Source organism: Solanum stenotomum, chromosome 8 (assembly GCF_019186545.1).
Source record: "Solanum stenotomum isolate F172 chromosome 8, ASM1918654v1, whole genome shotgun sequence".
NCBI classification, from domain to species: Eukaryota; Viridiplantae; Streptophyta; class Magnoliopsida; order Solanales; family Solanaceae; genus Solanum; species Solanum stenotomum.
In genome coordinates this window covers 59799180-59817473 of record NC_064289.1, presented here as the reverse complement: position 1 = coordinate 59817473, position 18294 = coordinate 59799180, and the positions used below count along the sequence as shown (strand labels likewise).

The 18294-nt window shown below is 33.5% G+C and overlaps 2 protein-coding genes and 1 pseudogene across 3 annotated transcripts in view; 2 read left to right on the top strand and 1 right to left on the bottom strand.

Moving 5' to 3' along the window:
* The window catches only part of LOC125874054 (protein TRANSPORT INHIBITOR RESPONSE 1-like), a 285290-nt gene that overhangs the window by 215356 nt on the left and 51640 nt on the right, over positions 1 to 18294 (bottom strand). The gene's annotated exons all lie outside the window — the stretch shown is intronic.
* LOC125874046 (putative late blight resistance protein homolog R1A-4) overlaps positions 1 to 18294 on the top strand; it is a 222351-nt gene that overhangs the window by 180077 nt on the left and 23980 nt on the right.
* LOC125874048 (putative late blight resistance protein homolog R1A-3) overlaps positions 11155 to 18294 on the top strand; it is a 163264-nt pseudogene continuing 156124 nt past the window's right edge.

Below are 18294 nucleotides of genomic sequence, written 5' to 3'. Positions count from 1 at the left end.
TGCGGGGTCTGTCCCAACATCCATCTCAATATGTTAGAGGCTTCATAGATAGTCAGTCAGTTAGTATTGAGTCTCTCATCTATGTTTATATGTACATATTCTATTTTGATGCTCGAGCTGCCTTTTGGCATGTTATGCATCAGTTGGTTGTTTTATAACCTTTCAATGCATTGAGTTGTACTGTTGAGTTAAGTTTCCGCTGAGTTAAGAAAGTCAGGCCAAGGGTTCGCCTGGGGCCAGCAATGGTCTCCAGGTGCCGGTTCCGCCTAGGGTGTAGGCTCGGGGCGTGACAGATACAAAATAGGATACACAGTTGAACATGCCCCCCTCCATCACAAAAATACAATAGTTGTCCTTACTGATATAACACAACAACAAGAGTTTAAACTCATTATTTGTAATTAATTGCTGCGAAGTCACTCAACTAAGGGTCAAATCCATGGCACACGCACTTCACTTCCACCATAACCAGCACTGCAACTACACAAGGGTCAAGCAAGTAAACACGGGTGAAAGATTAACATAGAACTTATACCTGAAGTCTTCCTAAGAAGAAGCTAGAGAGCAATTCCCGTTGCTATATGGAGTCAATGCTGCATCTTCATCAATAATCCAAACAAAATTAGGAGTGTCAAAACCAGTTGGATAACCCACTAGTCAAAGGAACTCGAAGAGTTTCAAAAGAGTCTGGCAGAGTATTAAGAAGCAAGAGTCCCTGTATTTCATCATCAAACTTTACACTCATTCCGGATAGCTGGTCAAGGACACCCTGAAAACATTTATATGATTTGAAATAGGATTGGTCTCTCTATATCTGATGTTCATCAAATGTTGTTGTCAGTCTTCGAAGCATAATATGTCTCAAGCTTATCCATTTCTTGAGGAAATTAGGGTTAAGAGGATGAGTCATTGGAGTTGGTTGCTACTCATGGACATTATTGCTAACTGCAGGTTTTTACTAGAATTTTTATGTGTTTAGTTTGATTTCAACCAAGTTTTAAATAGAAACAGAGATACCAGTTGAAGCTTATGGGTTCGCAATCATAGCTCTTTTAATTGTAGATACCCCAAACAACTCATCAGATGTATGGAGTTGGAGGGTGGACACAGATTATTCGATGGCCATAATACATAATTATGTCCTTTAACTTGGGCGGATTTCACATTTACAACTATACCCTTTTCCTTCTTTAACTTTGTATTTAAATTAAATGGATAAGGGTCTGAAAAATACCACAACTTTGGTCCGATTTGTTGTTGCAATACTAAACTTTCATGAGGACCTATTACCTCCCTAGACTATTTAATACCGTATTTTAAACATATTATTTGCCCACGTGGACATAAAAAATAATGCAAAATTATAAATAGTAATGTGTCCACGTGAGCACATATATACCTTTAAAATACACTATTAAATATTTCAGGGGGTAAAAAATACGGTATTAAACAGTCTAGGGAGGCAATAGGTCCTTATGAAAGTTTAGTATCGCAACAGCAAATTCGACCAAAATTGGGATATTTTTCTGACCCTTATCCCTAAATTAAAACATCATTTCTTTAATTATGTAGAAGAAGAAAGAAGTCAAGTATGAGTGATAAGAGTAATATTGTCATTTTAACTTTTTATCCATGTATTAGCTATACATGTTTTAATTATTCCATCTTCTACTTCGCACAAATAATACACAAATTTCTTCATAACTAATACATGTATTAGTTATGTGAATTTCAAAATTGTCAACCAAACGAGTATTAATTTTATACATGAATGACTTTTTTCTTATGGACCTACCAAACATCGTATTAATTATATACATGAATAACTTTTTTCGTATCCACCTACCAAACGTCGTATAAGTCATACGGATTCTAATACCTTGTTTTATACAACTACCAAATGACCATTAATTATATCATATTGGATTTTGCTTCTAGCATGGTTGCCTCTTTATGTTTTTTGAAACATGCAATATAAGAACCTTTAACTAAGAAATTATAAGAATGTCCAACAAAGAAAATAGTGTCAAATAAAATAAAACGGAGGAAGTGATATAAAGTGAGCACAATATTGAAAGTTTGATTAACTTTCTTATCTTTATCTTTGTGGCAGACAAGTGGGTCCCCGTTGTAATTCAATCATGATTTTGCTTTCTTACTTTTTTGGAATAATACTATGCATCATATTTGGTCTTAATTACTCCTTTATTTCTCCTTCATTATCTTTTCGTTTCTCCATGATTGTAATTTTCCTTTCAAGTTCTCAAGACCTGATGCATAATAAAAAGTACATAATATTAACTTTATCAGGAGAAAGAAGATGAAAAATCAAGAATTTTCACGGGAGAGATTTTTTAAGGACCAACAAGTAAAAAAAATGATTTTTACTATTTTTCACGCGAACTTAAGAGGAGGTCTTAAGTTGAAGATGATAAAGGTGAGTCTATTGATTTTTGAGAATTTAAAATATGAAGAAGAAAATGAAAGATCTAAATATTCAATAAAATAAAGTGTAACACCACATAATATATATATTCTTCCCGAGTCCTGCTCGTTTACCATTACTTTTCCAACCTATATTGCTAGATTTGATGCTTCTATTTGTGAGTCAGCAAGGTGATGATGATCTTTAATTTTATGTACACTAACAATTTGAATTGAAGTTGTAAAGATTTCATATATTTTACTTATAGATCTCGTGTGTTATGTTTTACTCATTTTCTATGAGAAGGGTCATGTATAATGGACTACAAAACTGAATCTCCTATTAATCAATTTCGAAAATCATGTGCAGTCTCTTCAAACCATTTTCTGTCTTTAAATACCCCTCTATTATGGATTTTTATTAGCATCACTATAGTTCATCCAACAGGAAGCTCAAAAAATCTAAATGAGACCAACTCGGACCGAACCTTTCTATCTCTAATAGCTTATAGTGATATATGTTCATTAGTGAGGAAGATTTTTTGTCATCTTAGAAAAAGTCTAAAAGATCTGCTTCTATTCACTCCGCTCTCTTCAACCCCTCCCTCTCACCGGTAATACAACTTATCATGGGTAAGAAAGAATTTAATGAGGTGAAAATATACATTAACTAACCACGATTAAGCGATATTAATGTCATGCATCTATTGATTTCTTGTAAACAGCCGGTGTGAGCCCTCTCTCTTTCTTTGTGAGATCCAACTAACCTATCAAATTTCTTTCATTTTCCTTACGACACTTTTACTTTTCCATAATTTTACTTCAATAGGGATGAGAGTATCAAATTACTATTAAACAAACTATTAGATGAGTTAACTAACCTTTTTAGTTGAGGAAACTATATATCCTCTGCTTGCTTTGTTATTTGATCAATAGAGCTCGAAATTCTGGAAACAAACAGAGAGTGTAGAGGAATAATTAAAACCAAAAAAGTAAGAAAAGCAAAAGCATGAATCAATTACTTGTCTGCCACAAAGGAAAAAGATAAGAAAGTTGATCAAACTTGCAATATTCTGTTCACACTATTTTCTTATTGCCCGTCCAAAAAATATTTAATATTCTTATAATTTCTTAGTTAAAAGTTTTATATCCACACAAATACTGTACTTGACATGTTTACGTACGACCATAAGTTTCAAAAGTAGCTTTTTTTTTCTTCTATAAATGCAACAGAGAAAGTACTTATTTGATCATGTAAACTAGCATGCAAGTGAGATGACAACAACGAGAAACCCTTCACTTCATACGATAGGATATAATTTATGTTGGCATATACAATACATGTAAGATGCCATGCACGTAGAACTTATGTGTCTATTTGTTCAACTTTACACAAGTTTAAATGTCTACTTGTGCACATCTAAAGTTGGAGGGCATAAATGTAAAATCAAACTATTATAGAATGTACATAGACATATTTTCCTATAGAATACATAGCACAATCGCTACACAATCATAGATAAAGATATTTAGGGATTTTCTGATTTTTTTTTCCTTAGATAGATTATCTGTACACCTACAAATAGCTCTCCTTTTTTTGATTAATAAAACATTGAAGATTGCTCCATTCTCTCTGTATTTTACATCAGCGTTACTCAAGTGTATCTTCTTTTGTTTAACAATTATTTCCAACATAGTTTTTTCCTCTGTTATGTTAAAACTGAATCCACATATATTATCAAATTTGTACTTCAAAAGAATTAACAGTTGTATATATGTATGTATTCAGCATCATACTTACTGCTGCAAACGACAGACAAAATGTTGTATAGCGCAGCCCTCAACTACAAATGTATATCTTAAAAGATTTACAAAAACATGGAAAAACTGAGATGTAGAATTACTCCATTTAGTACAGAGAGTCGTGATGTATCTGAAATCGAAGAGTAACACATGATATGCAAATAAATCAAACCCGTGCCAAAGAAGAGAAGAGCGTATACTAATATGATAATTTACTATTTAATTTATTAAACAATTTATAAAATTTAAATGTAATGTAGAAATAAAAGTGTAATCTAAGGATAAAATATGTAAAAGAATTCAAATATATTAAATTTGTAATGGAAAATCATTATGACTTATTAAAAAAATCATAGTAACTATGATTATGAAAAAATCATTGCTATTACTACGTGGAAGATGTAAAGATTGTTGGTTTTTTCTTGCTAATAATAACTTGCAATTTAATAATGAGTATTGCATTGTAAGTCTAGCTGAAAATATGAGTATTAATTACCATAATATGAATAGTCAAAATTTATTGAATCCTAAAATAGATATTAAATGAAAAAAATAATATTTTAAATAATTTCAAGAAAATAAATTAATACATAAAAAGGTATTTTCGTAATTCAACTTTTGACTTAGATTCTTCCTACTTTTAGTAATATATATATGATATATGATGATATGATATGATATGATGATATGATATATATATATATATATATCATATCATATAAATATATAAAAGAAAACCCTAGGTCCGCCTACGTGGCGCCACCACAAATCAGGATTCCCTTTTAATTTATTTTATTTCCAAAACTAGCCTTTCCTTTTCATGAAAAGTTGTGACTTTTATGAAGAGTTGCGACTTTTATGAAGATGTTGAGACTTTTATGAAGAGTTGCTACTTTGATGAAAAGTTGCGACTTTGTGACTTTTATGAAAAGTTGCGACTTTGTGACTTTTATGAAAAGTTGCGAATTTATGAATAGTTGCGTCTTTTATGAAAAGTTGTGACTTTTTTGAAAGGTTGTGACCTTTCTGAAGGGTTGTGACCTCCCCAAAGGGTTGTAACTTTTCCAAAGAGTCGTGACCTCTCTGATAAGAAACAGCAAGCATTTGTTCACATGACCATTTGTTGTCCATAAATATAGAAATTTCCTATCATTTTAAAACAATATAAATTTTGAACTTCTTCTTCTTCTGGACAATTAAATATTTGTGTACTTTGCTCCGGTTAAATGACTCGCTGATACCATTGTTTTATTTTTCCATTCTGTTTCATTCTATTGTTACAGATCCTGGTATATTTTAACAGTCATTAATTTAAGCTTATATTATTAATGGTTATTTATTAGTACATGATTTGAATTTTATTGTTTATGTTTCTGCAAAATTATTGTTATAAGTATTTGTTAGTAAAAATTAAATAATAAACGTTAATTGAGTATTCAAGCAAGTTTCTCTACTGGAACTGTTGAAGGTGCGATAAAAAAAGCCCTTACAAATCTCTAATTTCTTCATCAACAACGACATTCCTTCACATATAAGGATGGGCTTTGTGTTCTTTAGAAAATCCTTTGAGAGTTAATAATTTTGCATGCCTATATTTTTTTATTTTTACGTTGTTGTTATCTATTTTTACTAAATTTTATCAGTAGATATTATGAGTACTTTAAGGATTGAAAGTTGATTGAAGTGTTAGTCAATTTTTTGATGTATGTTATTTCAAAACATAGGAACTTTACTGGTTAGAATGATTTGTTATCATCATTGGATATCTCATAGTTTACTCCCTTTAATGTATGTTTTTCTCGCTATTTTGTGGTCTCCTTAAAATTGTATTGATTATTTTTCGTTTGGTATGTATATGATCTTACTTGGATAAAACTTTTGTTCTTTTAATGTTTTTCTATTTTTACTTCTCATTCGGCTCTTCTAAATACTTTTGGTGTGACTTATGACTATTTTCGGCAAGCTTAATTTGTAGAATATGAAATAAAATCTGCTCTAAATAAAAGTAATATCTTAAGCTACAAAAGATATGTCTATTGACATAGGTTTGTTGTCCTTTATGTCCCAAGTCATTATTGAGTGTTTGAGTTAACTAGGTTAGATTCATTTTTAATTTTTTAATGTTCGAGAATATTTCTTTAACATGAATCTAGAATCCAACATTTTGATCTACTTGTACTTTTATAATGAAAAAAATATACATACATATTTCTGAAAAAGTCGTAAAGTTTCATTTATGAAGCATCTAGAAGGGCCTTTTTAGAGCAGCAGTTTAATGAAGAATGAATTTCTAATATGGTCAACAATATTATTTTGCTGTTGTTTAAAATTTATTTTTCTTCTTCTATACATTTTGTTAGACGGACAAAGTAACAATAACGAAAAGTGGTGAATGTTTGACCTCAGACAAGTGATTATCACTAAAAAAAATTATTTATGTTGTTGTGGTGTACATTTTTAACGGTCTTAACTTATTTATAACTAATACTAATTATCGAAAACTTTCACATAATTTTACTTTCACAAGGAGTTATTCTAATCATAAAATTATCAGATTCTATATTTTATGTTTAAAAAAATTAGAAAAAGTGATGTTTAATCACTACATAAAAACATCATCCAATTTTAACAAGACAATTATATCATCAAACATATATTATGATAAATTATGTAAAATAAAAAAAAAGATTAGATATCAAGATATTTTTAATCATTTATTATATATTTACAATTCTTNACTAGCCTTTGCCTTTTCATCTACCACACAAGTATTGTTGGTTAAGTGATCATGAACGCCTTGCCCCTTGCACCATAACTCAACCGAGGAAGCCCAAGCTAAATAGTTTGAGCTTCCCATTAATGGTTCTGAAGTGATCATAGCACTTGAACTACCTATATTCTTGGAGCCAAAAATATCAATCCCTAAAGACATATTATGAATTTAGAGAGAGGAAAAAATAAAAAAAATAAGAATGGTCCTGGTCAGAATCTGGAAAAAAAGGGTGCAGTCGCCGGAAATAGGTCTGACTGCCCGAAACTGGTCGGAATAAGAAAATAAATATACAGTCTGCCTCGGAATGGAGAGGCGACCGCAATGGGAAAAAAAATTGGTCGAAAAACTGGCCGGAACAGGTCTCACGCGCCGGCGCGTGGATCTGTCAACTCGCCGGAGAAATTCTTCCGGCGGCGCGTGACGGCGCGTGTAGCACTGGTTTCCGGCGGAGATGTAAAACTGTGTGATTTTTTTTTTTTTCTCTCACAATTGCTCTGATACCATGTGAGAAATATAGGAAAAGAATATTATTGAATTGTTGTTGTAATAATTACATAGAGAACCCTATTTATAGACACTATATAATACAATTCCTTACCAAATAGGAGACTATAAACTATTCCTAGTTTGTGTAGGATTGTGTTTTCCTATTCTATTCTAACACCCCTAAATGACCTTATTTGACACTTTTCGACTTTTAGAGCTAAGGAACGACCCCCAAACGACTCTAACTCATTTTTCACCATTCTTAAGGCTAAAGGTAAGCTTTTAACTCCCTGAATTCGTTATTCGATCCATAGAACATAATAGAATGGGTCAATATTGATGGGGAAGGGTTTCTTGATAGATTTTATGGTAGAAACAACCCTAAATTTGGTAGTTGGGATCATGGGTTTGATCTCGGACTCATAGAATTGTTATAGTTTCGGGTAATTAGCGATTGTTTGTTGATTCCCGGGTTATTGTGATTGTTTGTAGACCAAGAACAAGCGGAACGAATCCGAAGAGGGAAGGATCAAGTTTCTTAGGGTTTCAAGCTTGCTTCGAGGTAGGTCATGGTTGTGATTCTATGATTGTGTGATGTATTCTTGTTCTTGCTTCATTATGGTACTTGTATATGTATGAATGTTGCAATGTTGATCACACTTGTTGTAAATGAGAAAGATAATTGATGAATGCCATGAAATCATGACTTGAATGTATGATCTTGATGATGTACTTGTGATCATGATTGTAGTGTGTGAATGAGTTCGGATTGCCACGTTCCGGCATAACTAACTTGGATCGGATTGCCACGTTCCGACATAATAATGGATCGGATTGCCACGTTCCGGCATAATTATGGGATTGATTGCCATGTTCCGACATAAAAATGGGATCGGATTGCCACGTTTCGACAAGCTAATTGTTTGGGTTTGGGTTCCGTGAGAGGACTATTGAATTGGGTTCCATGAGAGAACCAATGAGGTGTTCTTAAATGTGAAATGCATTGTTGATTCTTTATGTTGATAATATTATATATGTTCGATATATATGTGTGTGTGTGTGAGAGAGAGAGAGAGAGTGATTATAATGGTGTTTGTTTATGTTGCACTAGTGGGATAGCCGTGTGATTCTACCAGTACACTGTGGTTGTGTACTGATACTACACTTGCTTTTATTTTTGTTGAGTACAGGGCATCTTCACGCGACTGTTGACAGACCTCGCTTAGAAGATCAGTGAATGTCGCTTCGAATTCAAGGGTGAGCCACTTCGTTCGGGCTGCCATGGAATATTCTTTCGTCTATGTCCACCATCTTCGGACTTATAGTTCATTAATATTCTCTTGTTCATGCTTGGGTCAATTGTTAGATGTTTTGGTACATTGACTTTCAGGTTTTAGGTTTATCTTCTGCATTGTTAGTTATTAGATCATTTGTTGGAGTTATGAGAACTTCGTTTAGTATTTATTTATGTTTCCTATGTTAAATGTCTTAGTTTTGGATTAGTTGCTTGGTTTGGGTTGTAGTAGTGGTTCTCCTATTGAAGGATTAGTGTGGGTGCCAATCACGACGGTCTGGGTCGTGACATAAGTTTTGCACAAAATAATATTGCAGATTCTTTTGTGAATATTCAATGTGGATCGTCATATATATCTTTTATTCACACAAACCTATGACGCTGGTCAATGAATTTTTTTATTAGTTATATGCAATAATGTATATATTTATTTCAATTTGATAAGGTTCAATCATATAATTAGTCGTATATCACTAATATTACCTTATAGACAATATTTGTTGTGGATTTTTCTTGTCCTCTAACCAGATGTGCTTGGCACGTGTATTCCACTTAATCTGTTTAGATGACATATGAACATGTGGAGAACAACTACATTTTATTTGTAGAACTATTTTTGTATAATAATTTTAATTTTATAAGTTATAACATAATAGATGACATTCTTTTTGTTGGCTCTCATATTTGACTTCTCGATTGACTGTGTACATAAATCAAAGATATATAGTTATTTGACTGTCCATAGTTAACTGAAAAAGGTTTCCTTTTATTTTTTTACCAAAAAACTAAAAATTAAAATTAAAGAATATATTCTATTTGTGAAATCATATATATAATCACCTGTTTATCTTACATCCAACAAAGATATAGTTCATATACTTGTAAATAGTTTTCAATTATTCAACCAAGCATGATTCGTCCAAGGAAAAATAACAACATCGTGTTATCACGTATATAAGGGTTGTATAATAATATGAAAAATTATTGGTCAAAAGTTAACATAAGGAAAGATTAAAGATAGAAATAATTAATGTAATAAATATGAGAATTCATAATATTATAACTAAAGAATGTAAAAGAGTGCGAATAACATTTGCAATAATTAGTAATAACTAAGATAATTTATAATGTTATCACTATAGAATTAATGTGCAATAGATGAATTTCTAATAAATTTTATACTTACATAAATAAATAGGACTTTTAATTAATTATACAATTTTATTTTTTTATAGTTATTAGATTTTAATTTAGTGTAGGGACAAAATGAAAATGTTTATTCCATACCCATGAGCATCTAATATTTTAATAACTGATTAAAAAAGACTATGAATTGTATTTTAATATCTTATTCTTCATACCCATGAGCATCTAAAAGCATTCAGACAAAGCAGCAGAATTGTATATTATTAATAATCTTGGAATTGCCTTTAGATTAAAAATATGTATAACTTCCCAAGATCTAGATCCAGCTTCTTTCTATTGTTGAGCTTTACACTTAGCAAAATCATTTTGCTCCCATACTCACTTTGTCACTCTTCAACATTATTGCTAAACTTCAGACTGTGACAAGGTAAGATCTATCTTCAAAGTCTCTTGTTTTCTCAAGCTTCTACCTGGGATTTCATTTTTCATTACGACTCTGAAGATATAACAGAAAAGTTTTTCTCTTCTTTTGATCATGTTCTTATACAATTTTGCTGCACAGAAAACAAATATACTGATTCTTCTTTTACCAAATACGCTGACAAACATCTTTTTGATCCATAGCTAGCTTACTCTCTTTGCCACTGTTCAACATTATTTCTCAAACAAAGGCCTCAAACGGTACTGAAAAGGTAACATCCTGATAATTTTAAAACCGAAAACAACCAAACCGATAAATGTATATTATATTTGGTTTTGATAATTTTAAAACTGATTAAGTTGGTTTGATTTTGGTTTGACCAATAACCGACCCAAACCAAACCATGAACACCCCTACCCATGAGCATCTAATATTTAAATAACTGATTAAAAAAGACTATGAATTGTATTTTAATATTTTATTCTTCATACCCATGAGCATCTAAAAGCATTCAGACAAAGCAGCAGAATTGTATATTAAGTATTAATAATCTTGGAATTGCCTTTACATTAAAAATATGTATTACTTCCCAAGATCTAGATCCAGCTTCTTTAATCTATTGTTGACCTTTACACTTGGCAAAATCATTTTGCTCCCATACTTAGCTTGCTCACTTTGTCACTCTTCAACATTATTGCTAAACTTCAAACTGTGACAAGGTAAGATCTATCTTCAAAGTTTCTTGTTTTCTCTTCTTTTGATCATGTTCTTATACAATTTTGCCAAATATACTGATTCTTCTTTTACCAAATACGCTGACAAACATCTTTTTGATCCATAGCTAGCTTACTCTCTTTGCCACTGTTCAACATTATTTCTCAAACAAAGGCTTCAAACGGTACTGAAAAGGTAACATCTTGTTGAAAGTCGCTTGTCTTCTCTTTATCTTTTACCAGGGATTTCATTTTTCATTATGACTTAAATCATATAACAGAAAGATTTTTCTTTTGACTTATTGACAACATAATAACATGATCATAAGGATGGTTGAGAAAATGATCCATCAACTAAAAAGGTTAGTCAACTCATCTAATAATTTGCTACTCTCATATCTATTGAGGTACAGTTATGGAAAAGTAAAAGTGATGTAAGAAAAATGAAAGAACTTTGGTAGGTTAGTTGGATCTCACAAAGAGAGAGGTAAACAAAATGCAGGAGAAAGAGAGAGGGCTAAATACTTACTCACACCACCGATTTACAACAAATCAATAGATGCACGACATTATCACTTTAATTGTGGTTAGTTAATGTATACTTTCACCTCATTAAATTATTACTTACCCATGATAAGTTGTATTAGTTTGGTATTAATATCCAGTGCGGGTGAATTCTTACCGGGTGAGAGGGAGGGGATTGGAGAGTGCGGAGTGAATAGAAGAAGATCTTTTAGATTTTTTCTAAGATGATGAAAGATTCCCCTCACTAATGAAAATATATTACTATAAGCAAGCTATTAGAGATAGAAAGGTTCGGTACCAGTTGATCTCGTTTATGGATGAACCCCATTTTTACAAGTCATTTTCTTCTTCATATATGTTGGAAAAGTAAAGGTAAACGAGCAGGACTCCTTTTTTGTAAATAATTAACAGTTGTGATACACTTTATTTTATTGAATTGAATATTTAGATCTTCCATTTTCTTCTTCATACTCCTTTTTTGTAAATAATTAATAGTTGTGAGATTTTATGTTTGTGATTTCATGTCATAAACATTTTGATGTGTGATTAAGATTAACATTCCCAATTTTGCGAATCTAAAATTACTATATGTCAAGTTATACAATTGCTCCTTATGCACCATTTGATGTTTGACTAGTTTGATATATATATCTCGACAAAAACTCAATAAGAAAATGGTTACAAATTTATTATACAGAAACTGTCAAAAATCAATAGACTCACCTTTATCATCTTCCACTAATTAAGACCTCCTCTTAAGTTCGCGTGAAAATAGTGAAATTATTGATTATTCTTATATTTTCATGTTCTTTCTCCTGATAAAGTTTTATGTCCTTTTCATGCATCAGGTCTTGCTTGGAAAGGAAAAGTAGAATCATGGAAAAACGAAAAGATAATGAAGAAGCAAACAACTCATTGGTATGTTATTTGATAGAGTGAACTGTAAAGTATTGAATTGTAGATATGCGGCTTTAAAATTTTGATATGTGATATTTTGGCAGGTGTCATTTTCTGCTCTTCGCAAGGACGTTGCCAATGTTCTGAATTTCATGGAGAGATTAAAGAATGAAGAGGATCAAAAGGCTGTTGATGTGGATCTAATTGAAAAGCTGAAATTGAAGCTCACATTTATTTGTACATATGTCCAGCTTTCTTATTCCGATTTGGAGCAGTTTGAAAATATAATGACTAGAAAAAGACAAGAGGTTGAGAATCTGATTCAACCAATGTTGGATGATGATGGCAAAGACGTCGGGTGTAAATATGTCCTTACTAGCCTCGCCGGTAATATGGATGACTGTATCAGCTTGTATCATCGTTCTTATAAATCAGATGCCACCATGATGGATGAGCAATTGGACTTCCTCCTCTTGAATCTCTATCATCTATCCAAGCATCGTGCTGAAAAGATGTTTCCTGGAGTGACGCAATATGAGGTTCTTCAGAATGTATGTGGCAACATAAGAGATTTCCATGGGTTGATAGTGAATGGTTGCATTAAGCTTGAGATGGTTGAGAATGTCTTACCTCTGTTTCAACTGATGGCTGAGAGAGTAGGACACTTCCTTTGGGAGGATCAGATTGATGAAGACTCTAAACTCTCCGAGATAGTTGAGGATGATCAGACTGATGAAAACTCTCAACTCTCCGAGCTAGATGAGGATGATCAGACTGATGAAAACTCTCAACTTTCCGAGCTAGATAAGGATGATCAGACTGATGAAGACTCTCAACTCTCCGAGCTAGATGAGAATGATCAGACTGATGAAGACAAAGATGATCAGACTGATGAAGACAAGGATGATCAAACTTATGAAGACTCTCAACTCTCCGAGCTAAACGAGAATGATCAAACTGATGAAAATGCTCAACTCTCCGAGCAAGATGAGGATGATCAGAATGATGGAGACTCTCAACTCTCCCAGCTAGATGAGATTGATGAAGACTCTCAACTCTCCGAGCTAAATGAGGATGATCAGACTAATGAAAATGCTCAACTCTCCGAGCAAGATGATGATGATCAGAATGATGGAGACTCTCGATTCTTCAAGCTAGCACATCTACTCTTGAAGATTGTTCCAACTGAACTGGAGGTTATGCACATATGTTATACAAATTTGAAAGCTTCAACTTCAGCAGAAGTTGGACGCTTCATTAAGAAGCTCCTGGAAACCTCTCCAGACATTCTCAGAGAATATCTGATTCATCTACAAGAGCACATGATAACTGTTATTGCCCCTAGCACTTTAGGGGATCGAAACATTCATGCCATGATTGAGTTCCTATTAATTATTCTTTTTGATATGCCCAAGGACTTTATTCATCATGACAAATTATTTGATCTTTTGGCATTTGTTGGAGCACTTATCAAAGAGGTATCAACTCTTGTTCGCGACTTAGAAGAGAAATTAAGGAATAAAGAGAGTACCGATGAGACAAATCGTGCAACCCTAGACTTGCTGGAAAATATTGAATTCCTCAAGGAAGATCTCAAACATGTTTATCTGAAAGTCCCGGATTCATCTCAATGTTGCTTCCCCATGAGTGATGGACCGCTCTTCATGCATCTACTACACATACATTTGAATGATTTGCTGGATTCCAATGCTTATTCAATTGCTTTGATAAAGGAAGAAATTGAGTTGGTGAGACAAGACCTGGAATTCATAAGATCGTTCTTTGTGAATGTTGAGCAGGGATTGTATAAAGATCTCTGGGAACGTGTTCTAGATGTGGTTTATGAGGCAAAAGATGTCATAGATTCAATTATTGTTCGAGATAATGGTCTCTTACATCTTATTTTCTCACTTCCCATTACCATAAAGAAGATGAAGCTTATCAAAGAAGAGGTCATTGATTTACATGAGAACATTTCCAAGAACAGAGGACTCATCGTTGTGAACTCTCCCAAGAAACCAGTTGAGAGCAAGTCATTGACAACTGATAAAATAATTGTAGGTTTTGAGGAGGAGACAAACCTGATACTTAGAGAGCTCACCAGAGGACCGGCAGAACTAGATGTCATTTCGATCACTGGTATGCCGGGTTCAGGTAAAACTACTTTGGCATTCAAAGTATACAATGATAAATTAATTTCTTGTCATTTCGACCTTCGCGCATGGTGCACAGTCGACCAAGAATATGATGAAAAGAATTTGTTGAATAAATTTTTTAATCAAGTTAATGGCTTGGATTCAAATTTGATTGAGAATATTGATGTTGCTGATAAGCTACGGAAACAACTGTTAGGAAAGAGGTATCTTATTGTCTTAGATGATGTGTGGGCTACTACTACGTGGGATGAGTTAACAAGACCTTTTCCTAATGGTATGAAAGGAAGTAGAATTATTTTGACTACTCGAGAAAAGGAAGTGGCTTTGCATGGAAAGCGCTACACTGATCCTCTTGAGCTTCGATTGCTAAGATCAGAAGAAAGTTGGGAGTTATTAGAGAAAAGGGCATTTGGAAACGAGAGTTGCCCTGATGAACTATTGGATGTTGGTAAAGAAATAGCCGAAAATTGTAAAGGGCTTCCTTTGGTGGCTGATCTGATTGCTGGAGTCATTGCTGGGACGGAAAAGAAAAAGACAATGTGGCTTGAAGTTCAAAATAATTTGAGTTCCTTTATTTTGAACAGTGAAGTGGAAGTGATGAAGGTTATAGAGTTAAGTTATGACCATTTGCCACATCACATCAAGCCATGCTTTCTTTACCTTGCAAGTTTTCAGAAGGACACTGCAATACCAATATTTGCATTGAATTGTTCATGGCATGCTGAAGGACTTGTGGAACAGACAGAGATGAAGAGTGTGGAAGAAGTGATAAAGGTTTATGTGGATAACTTAATTTCCAGTAGCTTGGTAATTGCTTTCAATGAGATAGGTGATATCCTGACTTGCCAACTTCATGATCTTGTGCATGAATTTTGTTTGATAAAAGCAAGAGAGGAAAAGTTGTTTGACCATATAAGTTCAAGTACACCATCTTCTTGTTCAGATTTGATGCCACGTCAAATTACCATTCATTATAAGAGCGAGTTATTGGGGCTTAACAATTTTGTCCTGTTTGATTCAAACAAGAAAAGTCATTCTGGTAAACACCTCTATTCTTTGACCATAGGCAGAGACCAGCTGGATGACCGTCTTCCTGATACATTTCACCTAAGACACTTGAGGCTTCTTAGAGGGTTGAACCTGGATCCCTCTTTTATCAATGTGAAAGATTCTTTGCTGAATGAAATAAGCATGTTGAGTCATTTGAGGTTCTTACGGATTGGGACAGAAGTTCAATTTCTGCCTTTGTCTTTCTCAAACCTCTGGAATCTAGAAACTCTAATAGTTGAAAACGACGGAACAATCTTGATACTATTACCGAGAATTTGGGATCTTGTAAAGTTGCGAATGCTGAGCATGACTGCTTGCTCTTTCTTTGATATGGATGCAGATAAATCAATACTGATAGCAGAGGACACAAAGTTACAGAACTTGAGAATATTACAGACACTCGTTCTTTCCTATTCGAAAGATACAGAGGATATTTTCAAAAGGTTTCCCAATCTTCAATTGCTTGAGTTTGATCTCAAGGAATCATGGGATTATTCAACAGAGCAATACTGGTTCCCGAAATTGGATTGCCTAACTGAACTAGAAGAACTCACTGTATGTTTTGAAAGATCAAACACAAACGACAGTGGGTCCTCTGCAGCTATAAATTGGCCATGGGATTTTTACTTCCCTTTGAATCTGAAAAAATTGTGTCTGACTGACTTTCCTCTGACATCCAATTCACTATCAACAATAACGAGACTGCCCAAACTTGAAGAGTTGTACCTTTATCGTATAATCATCCATGAGGAAGAATGGAACATGGGGGAGGAAGACACCTTTGAGAATCTCAAATTATTGAAGTTGGATGAAATGACACTTTCCAGGTGGGAGGTTGGAGAGGAATCCTTTCCCTCCCTTGAGAAATTAAAACTGCAGGGATGTCATGAGCTTGAGGAGATTCCACCTAGTTTCGGGGATATTAGTTCATTGAAAATTATCAAACTTGTAGAGAGCCCTCAACTTGAAGATTCTGCTATGAAAATTAAGGAATATGCTGAAGATATGAGGGGAGGAGACGAGCTTCAAGTCGTTGGCCGGAAGAATATCCCGTTATTTAAGTAGCTTTTGAGCATTATGGTTGAAAAGTAGATTGTATTTAGAAAACTTCTAAGTTTTTAACAAAAATTATAGTTTTAAACATTAATCTTGTACACCAAAATACTATTCTTATCACTTCTTTCTTTACTATTTTGGCAGATAGATTCATTGATTTATGCTTTTGTTTTTCTTACAATAGCAGAATTTTCTTACTTTTTTGCCACTAGGTATCTCTTTATTTTTTTCTTTGCATTCACACACACAATAATTTTCTTGCTTATAAGCCGTCTGCGGAGGATTTGACGTTTACAAGTTTCTATGGCAACCTCACGTTAACATCAATAATAATTAAATTCACAATCACATATTTATAATTATTAAGCCGATAACTTAATACACATATGTATAGGATTTTGACAAAAGTTAAGGGATTCACATGAATTCATAGATTACGCTATGGATTTGCCTATGGCTGTCCAAACCTCCTTTGTGTCAAACTTGGTCTGAAGTCCCATCTTATGTGCTCAAAGCACAATCGTTCAACCTCAATCAAGGTACTGATTTAATACAACATTGATACTACTGTCAAAAACCCAACGAACTTTCATCACAAAAGCTAGCCCGTGAGATGGTTGAGAATGTCTTACCTCAGTTTCAACTTATGGCTGAGAGAGTAGGACACTTCCTTTGGAATGATAGAGACTCTCGACTCTCCGAGCTAGATGAGAATGATCAGAATGATAGAGACTCTAGACTCTTCAAGCTAGCACATCTACTCTTAAAGATTGTTCCAACTGAACTGGAGGTTATGCACATATGTTATACAAATTTGAAAGCTTCAACTTCAGCAGAAATTGGACGCTTCATTAAGAAGCTCCTGGAAACCTCTCCAGACATTCTCAGAGAATATCTGATTCATCTACAAGAGCACATGATAACTGTTATTGCCCCTAGCACTTTAGGGGATCGAAACATTCATGTCATGATTGAGTTCCTATTAATTATTCTTTTTGATATGCCCAAGGACTTTATTCATCATGACTAATTATTTGATCTTTTGGCATTTGTTGGAGCACTTATCAAAGAGGTATCAACTCTTGTTCGCGACTTAGAAGAGAAATTAAGGAATAAAGAGAGTACCGATGAGACAAATCGTGCAACCCTAGACTTGCTGGAAAATATTGAATTCCTCAAGGAAGATCTCAAACATGTTTATCTGAAAGTCCCGGATTCATCTCAATGTTGCTTCCCCATGAGTGATGGACCGCTCTTCATGCATCTACTACACATACATTTGAATGATTTGCTGGATTCCAATGCTTATTCAATTGCTTTGATAAAGGAAGAAATTGAGTTGGTGAGACAAGACCTGGAATTCATAAGATCGTTCTTTGTGAATGTTGAGCAGGGATTGTATAAAGATCTCTGGGAACGTGTTCTAGATGTGGCTTATGAGGCAAAAGATGTCATAGATTCAATTATTGTTCGAGATAATGGTCTCTTACATCTTATTTTCTCACTTCCCATTACCATAAAGAAGATGAAGCTTATCAAAGAAGAGGTCA